This window comes from Rhinolophus sinicus, chromosome 3 (assembly GCF_057876585.1).
Source record: "Rhinolophus sinicus isolate RSI-liver-muscle chromosome 3, RSI-T2T, whole genome shotgun sequence".
Lineage (NCBI taxonomy): Eukaryota > Metazoa > Chordata > Mammalia > Chiroptera > Rhinolophidae > Rhinolophus > Rhinolophus sinicus.
This window is the reverse complement of record NC_142503.1, coordinates 21,000,392-21,022,350: the sequence shown is the minus strand read 5'-3', so window position 1 is coordinate 21,022,350 and position 21,959 is coordinate 21,000,392. Positions and strand designations below refer to the sequence as shown.

General features: G+C 43.4%; 1 protein-coding gene across 3 annotated transcripts in view; it reads right to left on the bottom strand.

Moving 5' to 3' along the window:
* The window catches only part of PDZD2 (PDZ domain containing 2), a 330,846-nt gene that overhangs the window by 169,111 nt on the left and 139,776 nt on the right, over positions 1–21,959 (bottom strand). The window contains exon 1 of one of the 3 annotated variants that reach the window (XM_019737275.3): positions 10,150–10,884. The exons of the other annotated variants lie outside the window; for them this stretch is intronic. The gene's annotated coding sequence lies outside the window, so the exon portion shown is untranslated. Of the gene's footprint in view, positions 1–10,149; positions 10,885–21,959 lie in introns of those variants that run through there. 3 annotated transcript variants of the gene reach the window in all.

Genomic DNA, 21,959 nt, shown 5'->3' with positions numbered 1-21,959 from the left:
ATGACATTTACCTTATCACATGAAGTGAAGACCTCAGTCAGTCGGCTTTGCTTCTATTTCTTATGGGAAGGCTTTTTCTTACTCATTTTAAACCAACTTTGCGTTGTGAATTAGTGGAGCCAAAGGTTTCTGTGTTGTAGGGAACACTTATCGTCTGGTCCTGGAGCTAAATGGACTCATCGGCAAATGCCCTCCAGGGAAACTCTGCAAGCCGCCCAGACCTGACTTGATCACACTTCTGCAGATGAGGACTGAGAGTCTGGCTCCAATAACCACAGGACGTAGACAACTAACTCACCCAGCGCAACCCCAACACCTCATACACCCACATAAACCATTGCTCCAGAGTTTAAAGTCAGTGAAGAGAGATGCTTAAGAGGGGCTGTGGGTTGGTCCAGATAATTCCCCCAATGGTCTACACCAGGGTGGGGGGGCGGGGGCAGGGGCGGTACGTCGGAGCTTGGGTTAGAATCCACCGGCTGCATCCTATTAGGCTCTTTTATGAGCTCAGAGCAGCACTATCTGGTTTGCATTTGCAACACAGAGGGAAGCAAGAGGAGCAGCAGAGAGGCTTTCTCAAGGATACCACGTGGAGGTCAGTTTCACCAGAAAGTACCTATGAGATGACCAAGCAATGTGACCGTAGGGAGATAGGAAAAGGACCCCTAGGCGGAGAGTCAGGGCACCACGCACGTTCTGGCATGATCCATACCACCTACCTACCACCTGTGCTGCAGATCAAAGCACTGAACCTCTCCTCCTCAGTGGCACCTTAAAATGATGAACCTGGATTAGATACGCTCCAAGATTCCTTCCAGTTTGAAAATTCTATTATTATTTCAATTCTTTATGAAACCTCTTTAAGAATCTTTATGAACTCTGAAAAAACATTAATGCGCATACCTAGCATAATGTGCTGCCTGTAACTGACACTTGGTAACTGTTTACTGCATGAATGATAGAACCAATGCTGAAAAGCATACAAATAAAGGTTATTTAAAAAAAATCAAGTCACAGGTATATCATACCCACATATACAAGGTCTGACAATCAAGTTCACAAACTTGTTGCAACGATGTTTCTAACCTTTTTTGATATCAGAGGGATTATTCATTATGAATTTGTACCAATAGGATAAACAGTTAACCAAGTTTACTATTTGGAAGTGCTGAAAATGTTGCGTGAAAAAGTTAGAGAAAACGACCTGTACTTTTCGCCAACTATTCATGGCTCTTGCATCACGACAATGCACCAGCTCACATGGCACTGTCTGTGAGGGAGTTTTTAGCCAGTCAACAAATAACTGTATTGGAACACCCTTCCTACTCACCTGATCTGGCCCCCAGTGACTTCTTTCTCTACCCGAAGATAAAGGAAATATTGAAAAGAAGACATTTTGATGACATTCAGGACATCGAGGGTAATATTACGACTGCTCTGAAGTCCATTCTAGAAGAAGAGTTCCAAAATTGGTTTGAAGGCTGGAGTAGGAGCTGGTGTCAGTGCATAGCTTCCCAAGGGTAGTGCTTCTAAGGTGACCATCGTGATATTCACCAATGAGGTATGTAGCACTTTTTCTAGGATGAGTTCGCAAACTTAATTGTGAGACCTTGTGTACCACATACATTCAGGCACTCCTATATATATGTATGTTATAATTTCACCTCATGGGTTGCCAATTGCTATGACCTCTGTATACAAAACAGTATACAGGCATACCTCGTTTACTGCACTTTACAGGTACTGCGTTTTTTACAAAGTGAAGGCAAGACCCTCCACCAGCAAAAAGATTACGACCTGCTGAAGGCTCAGATGATGCTTAGCAATAAACTGTTTTTTAATTAAAAAGTTAAGCCATGTACATTTTTTTCTTTAGACATAACGCTATTGCACATTATGTCTAGAGTATAGTGTAACTATAGACCAGAGTATAGTGTAAACCTAATTTTTATATGCACTGGGAAACCCCAAAATTCATGTGATTCACTTTATAGAGATATTCACTTTACTGAGGTGGTCTGGAACCAAACCTGCAGCATCTCTGAGGCACGCCTGTACTAGACATTATAGGGAGAATAAGCCACACCCCTGCCCCCTGGGACTAGTAATCTAATAGAAAAGAATACTAATATACAAGAATAATCTAATACACAAGAATAAGATGACAACTCTTGGACAGGACAAGATACAATTCAAATTCAGATGCACTGAAGTAAACATAACTGGCACTGTAGAGCCAGACACGACAATCAAGCTTGTATATGAGAAAGAGATGGACACACACGACACCATCCAGGGTCCCAGCAGGAAACAGAAGGCACACTCAAAATGGTTGAGGCAGGAGGAGGCACCCTGGGTGAGCAGTGGCTGGGAAACTATTGCTTCCTCTAGGTCTGAAGGGAAAGGGGAAGAAGCAGTGTGAGCTGGAGCCACGAAAGTGAGCTGCCCATCCAGCGCTTAGAAGAAATCAGCCATCGATAAAATCTTAGTTAAGTTTTGAGGGGACGATTGTGAGGGGGATAAACACCTCAACACTGTCTCCTGCCTTCTGATCTGCCTATGCCTCCCATTGGCTGAACCCAACCAGAAACAGGACAAAGAGAGGCCAGATATTGTAATTCATAGAAGGAAACCTCTTGGTACAGAGAAGAGAATGAATTGGGGAAGGGCGATGAGGAAGGAGAAAACACACACGCACACTTATAAATTATACAAACATACGCATACACATTTGAGATATATTTGGGGCACGTATGTCTTTAACTTTTCAAAACAGATGATTTCTTCTACTAAAGGGTTGCACCATAGGATTAATCTAAATTTAAATATCAAGGTCTTCCAGCATATCCCAGCTATAACTCAACTGATAAAGGCGGAAACTTCTTTAATTGTAAGTAACTTCTACATAATGCTTATGTTGCCCGAGACATGGTGTATTCGTTTACGTAGGACCTAACGAGTGAAATTGCGAAGACACCCTGCTAGCCAGACAAAATTGTCTCCTAACAGTTTTCCTTAATCCTCTATCCCCACCAGCCCAATTTCCAAAGATAAAACAAACTCTGAAGTTTGCACACTAACATGTTTTTCCATTTATATTTTCTATCAGTTGACAATTAAAACAAGAATCTCAGAGGTCAGCCAAAAGTCTTAAATAACAAATGAAAGAGTCAGATATATAATCTCTGGACTCAAAAGTGCAAAGCGACACGTTATAGGAAACCACCTGGAAAACGGCACTTGGCAGGCGACGTTTCAGGGATGCAGGTTTCAAACGGCAACTCTTTGCCAATTATGCTCAACTTAACAGGGACCCTTGGGAAAAGCTCCAAAAGTAGTAAAGCCTCTACAATGCAATCCACTTTTATGTAGAGTTCTACTGATGGCACCGGGAACCTGGATCTGGGTGGGGATCAGGATGGCATCTAAGGATGGCGGAGCCAGGAGAAGGAAGACGAGGGTTAAAAAGTGTCTCACGGTCACCTCCCAATTAGTGACCACATATCTGAGGTTTCTCCGGACAGTCCCCATCTCAGCTATTCTAGCCCATACTACTTACATGTCCAATCCTGGGGAAAGAGTTACACAAATTATGGTCCTTTGACTCTATGGGGAAATATGCTGCCATTAAAATTAATGAGTCTGTAATGACATGAAAAATTCTTATGTTTATTCATTCACAGTAATGTTTGAATCCCTACTGCATACTACAGATGGTGTACTGGTGTTCAGGCTATGATAAATTATATAGCACATATATTCCATAGCACAGAATGGGCTCCAGAACCAGGCTGCCAGCATTTAAATCTTGGCCCCACCACTGGAAAGACAGGCAACCTTGAGCTGTTTCCCTGAATACTATCTCCATTATAAAGCAGGGATAATAATAGCACCTTCTTCATAGGATCATTGTGAGGACAAGATGAGCTCATAAGTGTCAAGCTGATAACATACCCGGCACGTAGTAAGTGCTCAATAAATCTTAGCTCTATGACAGTATGAAGTGCTCATCCTTACAGCCTGGATTTAGTAAGAAATACAGCTACAAACAGGAAAATGATGGTATACTGCTAAGTGCAACTAAGCGCGGGCTTCCCTTCAGGCTAACATTTTAATGGGAATGGAAGAGATCAGAAGGGCCTCCCATTCATAAAAGTAAAGAGAGTGTGTCATTGCCACGTGAGTCAGACTGGGGAAAACAGGGATGGACAGTCTACTTTTTCCTGCATTCCAGTCTTCCTGACACCACTGAGCACTTCTGGTGTTAATTTCATTCAAATCTTCCCCAAGTCTGGGATGCACAAAGACAAAGCATGGACGATAAAGTGTGCAGGTAGACTGGCCAGCTTCCATGATCACAGGAGTGTGTGGAAACTAGTGCCAGGCTTTTCACAAGCTGGAATGCACGAGGTTCCTTCATTGCCTTATCATTGAAGAGCAGTCTTCACTTCTGTGACGGCCCCGGAATGTTCTCTCACTGGGATCAGCTAGCAATCTCCAAAGCAAGGTTTCTTCTTCCCAGCCCCCCAAATGTCTCAATAGTTATTCCTACCTTTGAAGTTGGAAGAGAGAATACAATTACTTTCATCTGCCTGGAAAACAGGCAGAGTAGACAGGAATCGTACTTGCAATCACAACGAGGAATCAGGCTACTCTGATCAGGGGAGCCCATGATCTGCCCTAACCTTTTGGTGATGAGATGATGCATAACTAAATATCCACCTGTATAAGTCTGGTAGCAAATGATACCAAACTCTGATTCAAAATGGCTTGAACAGGGAGGAAATTAACCATTTCACATGATGGGAAGTGCAGAGGAAGGGTGGGGCTCAAGCCATGCTTCTCAGGGACTCGCTCTTTCCTGCATGCTGGCTGCCTCCTAAGGCTGGAGGCAAGATGCTGATAGCATTTCTGGACAGTAACGGGCCAAGGAAGCAACAGGGTTATTTATTTTTTGCGTCTTTTTCTCAGTAATGAGCAAACCTTCCCTAGAAGCTCTGCAAGAAACTTTGCTTCACACCTCATTGCCCAGACTTGGCTCACATACTTTCCTACCCTTGTCTCTGGGGTGTGGAGTGGAGGTACTGAGAACCAAATGGCTAATCATCTCAGAGAACAGATGCCTCTGGGTCCACATGACCGCTGAAGCACCTAATGGGCTTCTGGTGAGGACCAAAGAAGGAAATGAACGTGAATATATTTCAAAGAAGTTAATGTGCTATACAGTTATTCTCATAGATAGAATTCTGATAAGCGTTAGCACCAAACACATTTAGAAATGCCTCTGCCTGATATTCCACACATACAAAGAAGCACAATTAATGACCGGATGGAGAAGAGGCTAACATGCCTAGTATAAATGCCCCATAGCCATTCTACTCACAGCCTGGGACATTGGTAACGACTACTGCTGAGATGACAGTACAACATGGCCCATTTGCATTTCTGTCCCCAGTGGGCACTTGCAAGCGTAAAAATACAAAAGTGAGAGTTGAGAGGAGGGTTCCAGGGCAGAGTTGGGGGCATCAGGCAGAGTGACTTAGTCACCAATAACCATGAAGGACTGAAGTGAGAGTAAAGGAATTGTTTTAAGTGTGGGGGAGGGGGTTCACTCAACTCAAGAAAAAAAGAACGGAACAATGACTGCAACAACATTTTGGAAGCTGGAAAGTGGTCAAACCAGTGGTCACTGACTTAGCAGATGAGAGAAAGCTGCACAGCAGTGCGGGAAGTCTGGAAGCAGGCTGGGGTTCATGCCACAGACCTTCAGAAAGCCTCTGGAATTGGGGGTACCAGCCACTGAGGGGGTAGGGGGGCCCAAAAGCAGGACGGCTGGCTGAGAGTCTGTGCCTGAAGCTTTCAGACCCCTGTGTCCCCTCCTCTCTCATTCCCAGCTCCTAAGTGGCTGCCCGCCTTCTATAACGTGTCTGCTCTGCTGAATTAGACACCATGTGTAGCTGAGAGACAGTTACTGCTTTAAAACAGGGGAATAACAGAAAGTCTCCATACCAAATGTAGACTCCTGGTCTCCTTCCCGCGTCTGGCTATGAGAATGCCACACCGATTCCCCTCAGTGTGGGGGATTTCTCTTCCCCTGGTCAGCTTCTTCTGCGAGGAAAGACCTTCCGCCAACAAGTGGCAGTCCTCCCCTAAAACTGTTCAGCATGCTAGTCCTACAGCAGAGGTGCTCAGGGCCAGCCACACATCTGAATGACCTGGGGAGGTTTTCATAATCATTATTACCGGGGCCCTAGCAAGATCATGCATCATTCAGTGACTAGGTAAATATGTATGGAAGGTTCCCTGTGTGCCAGGCATTGCTGTGGATTCTGAAACACTGTTCTAGATGTGGTTCTTGGTAAGGAGGCACTAACTATTTCTGGATACAAGCCCCATCCAGGCATGCAGACCTTCCTGTTAGCTTTTCAGTGATCAGTTCAGGATTATCAGGCATTTGAGGAAAGCCTTTAAAATGCAAGATTTGAAATAAAAAACAATTAAAAAACAAAAAAAAAACTAAGAAGAAACCAGAGGAAAAGAAACCATGCAGGGAGTAAAGGAATGCTTCAAAGAAGCTGTCATTGAGATCCACAGAGAGTTGAAAAGCTTTTCATCCGTAAAATGAGAACAGGAGGTTATAAAAAGAAAATTTCAGAGATTTTTTAAAGAGCTCTTGGAAATTAGGAATTTGAGAGTAGACATAAAAATTTGGTGTATGAGTTGGACGATAAAATTAAATGAAATTTACCCGGAAGTACAATTTTATTTTTTTTAGAAATGAGATAGAAAACAGAAAAGTAAAAACATTCGAGATTGAATCCATGAAGACCCCTTTCTAATTTAATAGGTGTTGTAGAAGAGAAGAGGAATTACTATTTTTTTTAATTCCAGAAAACTGTTCAGAACTGAAGAGCACAAGTTTCCAGATTGAGAAGGTCCATTGAAAGCCAAGTAAAATGGATAAAAAAGACTCAGTGTTATAATGAGAGAGAGAAAGGACATTACAAAGAACAAGGAGAAAATCCTAAAAACTTTCAGAGAGGGGAAATAATTATATTCAAGGCATCAGGAATTAGAATGACATCAGACATCTCGACAGCAATATTGAACCTGGAAGCGCAGTGCTTTCCGAAATCTGAAGGAAAAGGATTTCCAACGTAGAGTTCATACCCCAACAAACTATCAAACTTGGAAGATCCCCCAAAATATTATCTCCCATGTATTCTCTCAGGAACTTCTGGAAGATGTATTTTACCAGAGAGAGAGAGGAAACAAAGAAAGAGGATTCAGAAGTCGGGTCTAGAAAGCAGGGGCTGCCACGTGAGGAAGAGGCACACCACGTCCAGTATGACGCTGAGCGGAGAGACCAGGATGATGGCCATGCAGTAGGCCTCAAGAGCTGCAAATCCAGAGAGGAGCAGGAGGCCAGAGGGCTTGGTGAGCGAGAAGAACCAGGTGGAGGAACACGTACTCGCTGTCTAGACATACTACGAAGATTTGCAAGTGGTTGACTCTGGGGCACAGGAGCTCAGGTGGGTGAGGGTTGGAGCGAGTGACTTCTGCTCCTAGTTATAAGCCTTGTGGAAATATTTGACTTTTTAAATTTTGTACCTCCTATGTATAGTTTTGATAAAGAAGGAAAGGGGGCTCAGGCTCTGAATCAGATTCCAGAATGAGAACCCAAACAAGGACCAGGAAGAGGTTCCCGAGTAGTGTCCTGGGGAACCGTCTTCTAGAAGGAAGCAAAGGTACTTGGTGAGCCCTTCTTCAGAGTTGCTGAAGAAGGCAGGGCTGATTTGCCACAACATAGGTGGACCTGCAGGGTATTATGCTAAGCGAAGTCAGACTGAGAAGGACAAATTCCATATGATCTCACTTATAGGTGGAATCTAAAGAACAAAATAAAACAAACAAACAAAACAGAAACAAGCTTATAGATACAGAGAACAAACTGATGGTCACCAGATGGGAGGGGTGGGGGGGATGGGTGAAAGGGATTAAATCCAACTGTCAAGAGGGAAGGGGGGAGGGACGATGGCAGAAGAAGGTAAAAGAGGTCAAATATATGGTGATGGAAGGAGAATGAACTCTGGGGTGGTGAACACACAATGTGATATATAGATGATGTATTACAGAATTGTACGCTGGAAACCTATGTAATTTTACTAACCATTTGTCACACCACTAAATTTAATTTATAAAAAAAGAGAAACGTCCTTAAGTGGAAAGGAAAAAGAAGTATAACTGCCAGTTATAAAAATAGTCATGGGGATGTGAAGTACAGCATAGGGAATATACTCGATACTGTCATAATAAGTATGTATGGTGCCAGATGGGTACTAAACTCATCCTGGCCATCACTTTGTAAGGTAAATATCTACTCACTATGGTGTACACCTAAAACTAATATAATATTGTGTGCCAAATAATTAAAAATAAGTTTTAAAAAGAGCAGGGCTGAGCATGTGGCAGAGCAGGTGAGAGGAGAACTTGATGTCCCAGGAAACAGGCCAGAATGGGGTCACTTTCCCTTCAAGGAAACAGTTCCTAATTGTGACCTGCGTGGAGTTACAGAGATCACTGGAACAGAGGATTAAAGGAAGGGCTGTGCCAGGTGTGGTCAGGCAATTTATGGTGTGAGACGGTAAGCAGAAAGGCAGTTTTGGGAAACTTTGCTGCTCTTTCCACTGTCTTCCTTACACTCTAGATTAGGAAGAGGTTGACTGTACCTCCTCAGTTACGCCCAGCAGTGCAAGCTCACAGAGCTCAAGGCTGAAAGAGCCCGAGCAAGCCTCAAATCCTGAGTCTAAGTTTCCCCAGTCACTTTCCCTGGTACATCCTATTTGTTTCTTCTGTGTGTGGCCCAGTCTGAGAACTTTTTTCTTTCCTTGGGAACCTGACAGACCTTTTCCAAAGCACACCCTACCCATGAGTCCTCAAGGCTGCACCCTAGGGACAGTGGGTTTGACAAGAGATCCTGAAAGCAATTAACTGTGGGTGGGTCCTGTACAGTTTCAACTTCATTAACATCTCGGGGGTGGGGGTGGGGTAGAGGGAGAGAGGGAGGGAGGGAGGGAGAGAGAATCTACAGGTCAATGAGTATTTTACGGCTGGAGCAACAATTGGGGGTAGGACTATCCTCTTGTACCTTACTTTTCAATTAATCTGCAAAATGAATTTAGAAGCGCAAAGTCTGAAAGTACTATATTTTATGTATATTTAAAGATGCTTCTGTATTACAGTTTATGCTATCCCTCTTATGACATCAAACTCAGCCTGACCTATTTTCATAAAAAGTGTTTACTGTTTACAATCGCAGGATCTTTTCTCCAAGAAACGGTTCCCAAGATGACAGCTGGAGTTATGTCCTCCTTACCCCCACGGCATGAGACATAAGTGACTTAATTTCACTCCTAGCATTTACAAACTGCCTCCTAGAGAGTAGCAACATGATAGAAAATGTCATTCTCTTTCCAAACATCCTTCATCTTTAAAATCTTTGATTTGTGGCTACTACAAACAAAACATTTTGTGAATCAGTGTTGGGGAGTCCTCCAAGCAGACTGTTTAGGAGTTTGAGGCAAAGATGCGTCCCCAAAGGCGATCATGACCTCGCGAGAGGGTCAGAAACTCTTCCAGCTGGTAGAAGACACAGCTTTGCTCTACCCCAGATTCGTTCCCCTGCTAGGGAGAGTGAGAGGAACAGGGGAAGGGCAGTGTAACAGACGCCAGCGTTGCTGGAACCGCGCCCCCCCACCCCACATTCCCTCCTTGGGCTTCCACCGCACCTCTAATACAAGGTATACTCTTAAAGAACCCTGGGTCTGGGGCCCATCCCGACTTGTGCCTTGTGTCCCCCTTTCCAGGGCTCCCCCACCCCGCGCATCACACACACTCAGGGCGCCTCCTTCCGTCTAGTACTTGACAAACCAGTTCCAGTTCGGTTACTCCTCCCAAGGAGCACAAACCATCTCTAAACACGCAGATCCAGTCAAAAACAAGACACCCAAGTGATCTGCGAGATTACAGCGGGGCCCTTTGGAGGCTGCTGCCTTTCTCTGAGGCTGTGGCTCAATTTCCTCAATCTGCACCCCAACCCAGATGGGATGGGGGAAGCCGGAGGGTTTTGTTTCTTCAGCAGATTCCTACCTCCAGTTTTGAAGTCACCTTCGGGGGTCTCCTCTCCGGTGCCTTCGGCGGAGTCTCGGTCGGTCGGGAGCAGCTGGGGTAATCCTCGCGATCGGGGCGGGGCTCCGCACTCCCGGGGCGATCCTGGTCCTAGTCACCTGCTGGCCGCCGGCGGGGTGCGGAAGGGCTGCTCAGGGCGGGCCCCCCGCCTTGGACACGGCCCCACCGCGCGCCTCTCGACTGCCCTTCTGGAACATGGTTCCTGCAGGAGTTCCCGAAGGCTCCTCTCGGTCCGCTACATGTCTCCCTCCTCCCTCCTGCAGCCCCGGTAGGGGAGGTTATGAAAAGACTGTAATGGAATCCCAGCGCGGCTCGTCACTCCCCTGCTCACTTGTCAAAACTCCACAGCATTCCAGAACCCCTTCCCTGGTCACTCCCCTCGCAGGGAAAAGGAAACCGTCTCGGGGAGGGTCTCGGGGAGTTGGCTGATGCAGACACCTTGTTTACACCAAGTGCTAAGGAGCTTCCAGAGGTACCTGGGAGCAAGTTTGAAGGAGAAAACGTTCTATCCTGATACCCTCGCCGGGTCCCAAGTTCTCCCTCGAGCCGCCGCAAGAAGCTCCACCTCCCCAACTTCGATTCATTTCATAACTGCTCCGTTTCATAACCAGCAGCAGCATGGGCTCTTACTGGGGGTGGGGGGAGCCCAAACGAGAATCACAATCATCACACCGGGCAGGATGTCAGGAAACTTTCCAGAAATCTCCAGTCAGATTCTTTCTGCTGGAGTAACCAAATGTACCACTGCTGAATTACAATCGCCGGTGACTGCACAACTGAAGCATTTCCTTTATACCTTCTCCTGCTCCTGCGCCCCTCCCGTCTTCTGGGGGTTCAGTCAACAAGTCCTCCCCGGGAGAGGCATGAATGGGCTTGGGCCGTGCAGCCATCTCTCCAGCTGCAAACTGATGAGGAAGCCCGACCCATGAGGCTGAATTGTTTACATCACACCCACTGAGGGCTTCCTGTCTTAAATTAATGGAAAGACAAATAAGACAGGAAAAGAGTGTTTGCTTTTCTTAAAGCTGGGGTGGGGGGCAGGCAGAGAGAGGAGGTATCACCCCACCTTGCATTGAATGATGAGGTTGCTTTTCAAAACTTCAATCGTGTTTTATTCCATTTTCCCACTTTAACACTTGCTGAAAAGTAAAAGCATTCTATGCCAAACCTCAAACTATTAAGGGACTTCTGCTCAAAACACATTTTCACCTGGCTTGGAGAGGGATCTAGGTTGGAGCTCCCAGGGGGAACTAGAGGTGGGGTTGAATGGGACAAAGCTCAGCATAAACTGAAGCCCTGCGCCTCTGGGGACCTGCAGATAAGCACACACACTCACACCACTCTTTGGGGTTCATACCAGAATCTTGCCTTGTCCTATCCCCCACCCCTATGCCTCTAAAGCTATGGTTCTCCTTCTGGGCATCCAGCAGCCCCTGAAAGTAAATCAGCTTTGCAAGGGACATAGCTGGTGAAATTCAAAGCAATTAATTATAAAGAAGAAGGCAAAAGAAGATGTCAGTTCCCAGTATCATTATTGCCACTGGAATGGGTACTTCAAGCCTGGAAGGGGCCAACCCATGTCAAGACCAGCCTAGGCATCTACCCTCTCTCAGAAGCAGCCCACAGAGCACACGGCAAATAATCATCATAGTTACCAGTCCTGGAATTACCCCAGTTGCTTCATTCAGATTGGCACGAGAGCAAACTGGGAAACAGGCAGTAATGCCAGGTGGTGACATTCCTCCTTTGGAAGTACTGGAAGGAAACCAGACCCCAGGATAAAGTGTATCTCAAGGAGGTGTAAGTATTGCAACCAACACTGACAAGTAGACTTTAGAAGAACACTTCATGTGCCCAGTGAGAACAAGCTTTGCAAGCCAATCCTCAAAATACTGCAATTCCTGGAGCAAAGCAAGTTAGGCTGAGGATTTTAGAAAAAGCCAAGCGTATCAGAACTTTCTAATAAAAAAGTCTGCCTTACAAATATTATAAGGGTCTCAGTGAATGCTAGCTCCTCCCCACTTCCCTTTTCCCTCTCTTCTGCCATGAGTTGGTACTCTTGGTAGATTCATTAACATACTTTTATGAGGCATTTGGGCATTTGATAACTTTTATGGGAGTTAAGTTCAAATTGGATAATTTTCTAATAATAATTTCAGAAGTGCGCCTTTTCTTCCTTTTTCATTGCTTTCTCCACCGACAATTTCTAATGTTTTAGTTCTAATCTTCTCTACTGCTTCAATCTGATAGATAATTCATGGTCTGCAAACCAGTGCTATTTAAAGTAAATCCATGATTTTAAGTAGTATGCAAATTAATATTCCCCTTTCCCCCACCAACTTGGTTGCCTAAGCCCCGTTTAGGGTGTGGATGTGCTGGGAATTAAAATTTAACCACATCTGTATAAGATCTTAATTGCAGGAAAGCTTTAAATGCATATGACATTCTCATCAGCAGGCCACAAAGATATGATCTGGTCCGTCTTTTCCCTCACCAGGATTTCACTGCTGACTGGAAAAGAGATCAATGGCTCCGTAAAAAAAGGGGGGGGAAGGGAGGGTACTTAAAATATAGCCTCCAATTTTATACTGGGTCTGGTTTCAATAATACTTAAAATTGCTATATGCACACGCACAGCCTACAGATAATATTAATTTGACTAGGAACTGTTGATATGTTAGGAGAATCCAAAGTGGATTCAACACATGAAGGAAATGGTTCATTAAAAACAGTTTAGAGGTCAGCATGATGGCTAATTACAAAAGCAGTATCCTGAGGGGCGATGATCAAAATGACAGGCACAATAGATTTAATATCTAGATTCAAGAAAAAGTGACAAAGACACGAGGACCGCAGCAGACCATGCAGTTAATGTGAATCTGCGAGTCATACTGATAAGCAATGGGCTCCACGATACTGGGGTGAATTCACATGGGTGGGAGTTTGACACGAAAGGGAAGTGCCTCTCTCCATTTCTCCCTCCCCCATAATAGAGAATTTGGCAGCAGACTGACTCTTATTAGGGTGGTATGTCCAGTCTGAGGCCCCTTATTTTAAGGAAGATGTAGAGACCCTGGAAAGGTTCCAAAGGAGAACCTAAATGATTAAAGAGACAGAAAAATAGAACCTATGAAGGAAGGTTAAAAGATTTGGAGTTGTTTAGTCTAGAGTGAAAACGTGCCTAAAGGCAAAAGTAACAGTCTCCCATGTGAAGGGTTATTATAAAGAGGATGCCTACCAGCTGTTCTATATCTCTAGAGAAGACAGAAGGAGTAAGAGACTCAAAAGCAAGATTTAAATTTGGGTCGGACGTAAAGAAGACTTGCTTGATATAATGGGAACTGACTTGACATTATCACTGTGACTGAGACCTTCCCCCATCTGACTCCATCCTAAGTGACATGACAGTCTTACAAGTTGAGGCAGAAGCCAGGCTAGAGAATTTCTTTCCTTCCCTTCTAGGGCCACAGTGTCCCTCATGTGTCCATTGAATGTGGGAGCAAAGATCCTGAGTGTCCATGTTCCCTAATTCACAAAGTGCCATGAGAATGTAAGGCTGCCCACAAACATATGCCCACATTTCACTGGATCTCTTTGTTTATTGGGATAGGTATATCTAAGAATATGTCCAACTTTAGACACGGATTAGATAAGTATATTTTATAGATTCACTCCTCTATATAGTTTCCGTGTATAGACAGCATTGCTTTTTGTTTAGTGGGTATACAGATATTAGCTGCTGATGACAATGATAATAATAGCTAAGAATTATCAAGCTCTTATTGTGATTATGTTGGGCACTGTGCTAACTACTTTATGTAGGTTATTTCTCATTCATTTTTTGAAGTAGCCCTGTGAAGTGGGAAAAAGCATTAGCCTTATTCTAACACAAGGAAACTGAGTCACAATGAGGTTAAGTAACACAGCTAGTAGATGTTGGATTCCTAGTTCAAACCCATATAGTCTGACTCAAAAGGGTATGCTTAACTAACCATCAGACTACTGCCTCCCATCATTAAGTATTTTAGCTTTTGGGAGGGGAGAAACATTGCAAAAAGAAGCATTTATGCTTGCTGGCCCCAAAAGATTCAAAACCAAGCCTTCCCCAGGTTTACATCACCTGGAGAATGCAATAGTTGTTGCCCACCATTGCGGAGGAAGAAAGGACTGACTTTGCCTTCTGAATGGCAGCATGCATTGCTATCTCCCACGAAGCTGAAGAATCTGATCAAGGTTCACCTGTATTTTATTAATTAGAAACACTTGGCTATTCACCTATAGTCTAACCTTGCGTATAGTAGGTCTTTCATGACTGTTGAATGAATAGAACTGCATTATGTCTGTGATGCTGTAAGACAAACTGAGCTGAATTGAGTTTTTCCAGCATGCTGGTCGTCAAGGCTATGGTGGGTCATTTCTATGGGCCTCTTATCAGATGTTCCCTAAGAGTCTTAAAAATCCAAATGTTTCCTTTAATTCAGCATCCATGAGAAAGCATATGGATGGGTCACATATTTTCCCAAGTCAACTACTTTCAGATCAAGAAAAGATTTGTAAAGGGGTTTACTGAGTGCTGTTGTATATCAACAATAGATGATTCATGAGTGAAGCGGACATCAAAATGATTTTTAGAAGGCAAATGAACCACACACAAACAAAAAATGAAAAGCCTTGATGCAAATTACTCCAAAGGACAGATATTTTCCCATTAGGATAATTTATCCTGAGTCTATAAACAGAGAGGGGCATAATTATCCAAGTGTTTGCTAACAGATCGAAACCTTATGTAGCTATAGAAAGCTGGAGAGAGGAAGAAAGAGGAAATTCCCAGGAGAAGATCCCCAACCACATCCAGGGCCTAACAGATCTCTATAAATACAAAAGCCAGCAGTGGTACCAAGCAGAGCATTGGAAGAAACCTCAGGATTTTAACCCAAGCCACAGAAATAACTTTGAATTGTCTTAAAACTAAACAATGACAATTCTAGCCAATAAGCTTTTAGCATGGGCAGAGTGGTGAGTTATTGGTGTTCCAGATGTGATTAATCGAAACATGATGCCCAGAATAAAAAAGGTATTCAGTAAATGATGATTGAATGCATGGATGAGTGAATGAATGTCTCAACAGATGGCCAGGCTGCCTCTTTCCCCCTTTGAATCTCTGTCGGAAAGATATCTTTGATGCTGCAAACCCAAAGCTCTCACGGAAGGGTGGAACCATTTGACACTGGTACTCTGGGAACATTTCATGGAACCAGAGATTGGTTTTCGATCTTCAGACTGTGTACTATTATTGTCAACCCATTTTATAGGCAACAAAACTGGGCCAAACGATTACCTAAGTAGCTCATGGGCATACAACTAGTAAGTAGAGGAGCTGGAACTCAGATTCCATCTGGAACCAGCACTTGCTCTTAAATGCTACCTGTACAAATCTTACCTCTGGTCACTCCTCAACACAAAATTACTGTCCCAAAGTGTTTACCCAGAATAGTCAAAGAACATTCTGCAGGACGTGTTTCCTGACCTCCCTGGCCCACTGTTAGCTCTCTCTTCCCCGTGCTCACATCACCTATTCTCAGTGAACACAACGGTAACTTAGTCGGCTCACATGACATCTTTCCAGCTAGATCTTAACTTCCTCTGGTGTTGGGACTGTGTATTGAATGGTAGCCTGGGGACGTAGTAGAAAAAGAAAGACCTAGATTTAAAGTCGAAATCCCATAATTATTACCCACAGGACTCTGGGTAAGTCATTAAACATTTCCTACTCTCATAATCAAACCATATTCCTTAAGGGTTTATTGGGGAGGGGAGATTAAATGAGAAATGTAGCGGAAGTGTCTAGGATGATGTCTGATATTGTAAGCCAGTTATTCTCAGCCACTAGCTTTTGATTCCCAAGGGACATTCGACAAGGTCTGGAGATATTTGTGAGAGTCAGAACTGTGGGGAGGGGTGCCATCAGCATCCAGTGGATAGAGGTCAGCAATGCACCCTACAAAGCGCAGGACAGGCCCCCACATCAAACATTATCTAATCCAAAATGTCAGTAGCAATAGTGCTGAGGTTGAGAAACCCTGCTATAAGTCATTAAAAACGTATTAAAAATAGAAATTCCCATTCTATTCCCTTTCCTTCTTTTTTACAGTACTGTGCTTATGGTAGATATTCAATAAATTAAATCCTTCTTTAGCAAACTTATGCATAAATGGGTACATGAATGTATGAGTCCTAAGATGTTTTGCTGGTAAACACCTGACTTGAAGGTGTGGTCTAGTCATGGCAGGGTTTTGGGTGGCAGTTAATTAACCTAGAACCAGAACCTTCAAATATCCATGTTCGATGAAAGGAATTGTGAAATAAACCCAATCCACTGCTGGGGGCCTGAGCCCAATGAAAGTGATGTCAAAATTGATCCTGGGACAGCTGAAGGACTTAAAGTCCAGCTCCTCCTCACTGGTCACTGCTCCCCAGGGACTTGCTGTCACTCTGCTCATGTTCACCTGAATCTAATGCCACTCCCAAGAATAATACAGTAAAAGAGCCAGAAGCCCATGAAAGAATTTGTTCGATGTCTCATTCCGTGTCCACTACTCATCCCTGCAACAACCTCACACAACCTAGAGCCGTGTCAAATGAGCTCTCATCCAGAATGCTAATTGAAAAACATGGTGGAATCCATAAAGGATGTACAGTCACTAATCTGAAGCCTCCAACAGGTTCAGTAAGATCGGTTGCCAGAACTGGAAACCCAAGAATAAAAGCCTATGTTCCTGGATATAGCATTAATGACATTAATGCAAACCAGGAGAGAGAGAGAGAGAGAGAGAGAGAGAGAGAGAGAGAGAGAGAGAGAGAGATTCTTTCCATCTCCCATTCTTCAGACTTGGTGGCAACATCTGCTTCCATTTCCATCTTTTATAGTCAGAATACATGAGAGATTTTTGCATGCTTGTACATGAGAAAATTTAAAAATTGATTGTAGCCTCCAGTCATCTCTAAGCATCTCCAGGAGATATCCTGAACTAAATTACCTGTGTAGAACTGTGAGAACTAGATAGGTTTTCTCTTGCTTTGGGCCCCTGAATACGTCTAAGCGGGACTGTCCTCTCCACTTTAAGCACCTTCACCTGGCTGATCCCTACTCTCCTCTCTAGAAGCAGGTTACACATCACCTTCTCCAGGGATCCCACCCTGAGTCTCCCCTACAATATGTCCAGGGCTCTCAGTGGTGCTTCAGTTGCATCCTCACTGCCCATTCACTTGTCTGCTTACCCTTCTAGACTATGAACTCTTTTAGGGTAAGGTCATATGGCTCCATTTACTATTTCATTCCCAGGGCCTGGCATTGTGGATGGTACATAAAGGTGCCCAATGAGTATTTGTTGAATGAATGAATATAAATCAGGAGACTTCCAAATGTATTCATTCCCGCATCTACTTCTTGAATGTCTGCTATGAACCAGATATCTGTTTAGGCACTGGAAAAGCAACTATTACTACCTTGATATTAGCAACAACAATAACAGTAAAAGCAATTATAGCTAATGTTTATCGGACATTTACTATGTACCAGGCATCAGGCCAAGCTCTTGTATGTATTCTCTTTCAACATTCAGCCCCAAAATCCCATGTGGCAGACACGATTATTATTCCCGTTGTACCAATGAAGAAAGATGCCAGGCCACTCCCGTGGACCTTAATGTGAAAGAATGTCTGACACTGAAGTTCCTCAAGGGCTATTTACATGGGCTTGGAAAAGATTACCTGTGAATTCACTCATGAGCTTTGTGGATATCTGTCCCCTTGCCTGGAAAGTCCCTAGCCATGCTTCATATTGCCTGAAATTTATTTTAAAATATTTTCATACAGATTATCAAGTGAGGACAACCATAATCTACACTTGAGAGGCCGTGTGCTAACGTTTGACGGACACTTACCAGAGTCCACATGCCGCAGCAGGAGAGGCAGCTGCGGCAAACATTTGAAATATCACTATCTCAATCTGCAATAGAAGATTCTGTAGTTACCAAAATGGAGGTGAGAACTATTTTGTTTTCATCTGTGGAATGAGAGATTTTTTAAGATAAGTTGGTTAGAAAGGTTTTTATAGGCACCTCTGTCCTTGCCTGCTGAGCTGTGAGAATTCAGGGAAGCCAGCTCCCCAACACCTCTGCCTGGTGCTTCAGCTGTGGAACTCCATGTCGGGGGTCCCAGAGGATTCTGTAACTAGGCCTGACAATAAAGTCAGGTGATTCTTCCCATAGAACCTTGTTGCTGCCCTTCCGAGTGAACCTGCTGGAAAGGGGCTCATTGGAGCCCCTATAGGAACAAGCAGAAGAGATGTCACCGAACTTAGAAAGGCATGCGGTGGGACTATTTCTGTGCCTGCTTGCTAATACCCACTGTATGTATGGCAGGAGTCAAGGACTCGCTTTCATGGTAAGGTACCCAACCTTAATCCCATTAACACGGATTCCTGTCAACTGCATATGATTGCATCTTTTCTCTTCAAGGACATAATACCAGAGTATTACAGACCCACGTTCTTGTCTCTGCCTCTCTGGCCTGTGCCATGTACCCACGTTCCTGCTCCATCTCCCCCCTGCCCTGTTCCCTGGACCAAAGGACCACGTTCCAGCCCACAGAGGTCTTCACATTGACCTACCCCTGAGAACTGGGACTTGGCCAGGATGGACTTAGAAGTATTTAATCCACTGCAGCCACTGCCCATCTCTAGGCCCGGTCCACACCTCAGCGCGGCCATTGGCTTTATAACAGTGAGCGCTATGTTCCCCAGAAGGCCTTTCATAGACTCTAAGGAGAGTTAAAGCTGGATAGTATCGCAGGGACTCCTCCTTTCCCCGGAAGCCTACAGCTACCAGGGGTTGCTGCCCTTCCTTCCACAGGTTTGTACCAAGGTTGCCAGATAAACTATAGGAGACCCAGTTAAATTAGAATTTCAGGCGAAAAGTGAATACTTTTAAAGTATAAATATGTTTAGGTATTGCATGGAATTTTTTATTTGGTAAATAAAGCCCAGTTTGTACTCGCTATTCAGTTTTTATAAAAATCACATCTACACTCATCTACATTCAGGTAAGTAATTATACAGAAAACAAAACATATGCAAATTGTTAAATATTGGAATTCTTGAAAATATCCTTTGTGCTATTTCTCACTCTGATGGATGTCTTCTTACAAGGATGGGTTTTTAATCATCTTCTTTATGGCTCACTTGAAGTCCTTCACCACTGCCCAACTTTCTCACTCGGTTTATAATTCTCTTCCCATGATCACTCTTTGCATCATTAAGTTCAATCACTTTGACCCTTCTTCTCTTCACAAGCAATTATCATTCAATTGAGTGCTTCACCTTGACTGGCTCTGTCAATGATCTATCAAAACATCTCCTCTTTACAGGTCAGTGAACCACATTAAGGAAACATTGAATGGCTAGTGAGTCATCCCCTGATTCTTCCAAATTGACCTTAAGGATCAGATTCCTCTTCCTGATTGTCCCATGTTCTCCAACTCCAGGAAATCCTTCCAGAAAAGCAATTCCAACCCCAGTTCTGATGTGGTCCACCATTGCTCTCCACCAGCTGGAGAAAATCCTAGTAGGGAAAAGCAAAGGACCAGATAAAGGTCCAGACTTCTCCAGGTCCCAGAGACCAACTCAACCATGCTGTTTACAAAAGCCATGCTGTTTACAAATGGTGCCATACAAAGGACGCACCTTATACCACCCCAGAAAGTGGGGAGTTTAACCCATTTATGAATGCACGCCTTTGGGGGAGAGGGGGAAAGGGCATGAAGGGGAACCAACCCTGCAATTATTTTCACTTTTCAAAGAGAGTAACTGGGATTGCAAGGGATAGACTGTGGGTAAGATTCAGAGAGGAAACCAAGGTAGCTGGCAAGATCTGACAAGATATGGATGATCCCTGGGTGGGCTGGTTAGAAAGGAAGGAAGGACATTAGTGAGGTCAAGAAAGAGTTGTTAATGTATCAAGCGGGTAAAAAAAAAAATCATGTTGAATGACCAGAGTCACAAAGAACATCATTAAAAACAGCCACGGGGGTAGAGAGGTAAGTAATTTGTGTCATTTGAGTTGCTTTTCTGGAATATCATAGCTATTTAAAACTTTCATCATATTATTAATATTATCATCACTTTTATCACTTCATTCCCCATGAAAAAGGTAAGACATATAACTACTATACTCATTCCATAAAGAAGGAAAATGCCATGAGAAGGATGTAGGAACTTCTAGGGATCCAGGTTTTTGACTTCTGGTCTAGGGAAACTTCCTTTTTTTTTTTTTTAAATATTTTTTAATTTTTCAATTCCAGTTGACATGCTATATTATATTAGTTTCAGGTGTACAACGTAGAGATTAGACATTTATATAATTTACAAAGTGATCACCCTGATAAATCTAGTACCCATCTGACACCATACATAGTTATTAGAATATTATTGACTATATTCCTTATGCTACACTTTGTATCCCTGTGACTATTTTGTAACTACCAATCTGTACTTCTTAATCCCTCCCCTTTTTCACTCACTACCCAACCCCCCTCCCATCTAGCAAACATCAAAATGTTCTCTGTATCTATGAGTTTGTTTCTGTTTTGTTGACTTTGTGTTTTAGATTCTACGTGTAAGTGAAATCATATGGTATTTGTCTTTCCGTCTGATTTATTTCACTTAGCATAATACACTCTAGGTTCACCCATATTGTCACAGATGGCAAGATTTCATTCTTTTTGTGGCTGAGTAATATTCCATTGTGTATATGTACCACCTCTTCTTCATCCATTCATTTATTGATGGATATTTAGTTTAGGTTGCTTCCATACCTTGGCTAATGTAAATAATGCTGCAATGAACATGGGGATGTATATGTCTTTTTGAATTAGTGTTTTGAGTTTCTTCAGATAAATACCCAGAAGTAGAATTACTGGGTCCTTCTTTGTCTCTTATTATAGTCTTTGTTTTAAAGTTTATTTTGTCTGGTATAAGTATTGCTACCCAGTTTGTTTTTTTATTTCCATTTTCATGAAATATCTTTTTCCATTCTTTTACTTTCAGTCTGTGTGTGTCATTTGATCTGAAGTGAGTCTCCTGTAGGCAGCATATGTCAGGGTCTTGTTTTCTTATCCATTCACCCACCCTATTTCTTTTGGTTTAATCCATTTACATTTAAAGAAATTATTGATAGATATTTAGTTATTGCCATTTTATTAGTCATATTTTATATCTTTTTCTTCTTCTTCTTCTTCTTCTTCTTCTTCTTCTTCTTCTTCAAGAAGTCTCTTTAACATTTCTTCTATTACTGTTTCGGTGGTGATGAACTCCTTTAGCTTTTCCTTGTCTGGCACAGGGTGCCCACCTTGCCTAGCAGACAGTTGTTGCTTTATTAGAAATCAACTGGACCCTGGCCAGGAAGCTGCTTTCAGACTCAGCACATTCCAGAAGGATGTGCTGGCATTTGGCATTGGGCTGTGTGAGGGTGAGCAGCCCAGTGGGAAGCGAGAGGCCTGGGTTTGGGTCTCGGCTCTTTTTTGCCAACCTGGATTCTCCCATCCATAACTGGGGATGATGACAGTTACCTTGCAGAGCTGTTGTGAGCTATAAATAAGCTGGCGCGTGGAGAGTGCTGGCACAGGACGGCAATATGCATCAACGTTATTATTAAAAATGACTCTAATTGCAGGTTCAGGAATCTAACTGTAGAACAGCTCAAATAGATGCAAAT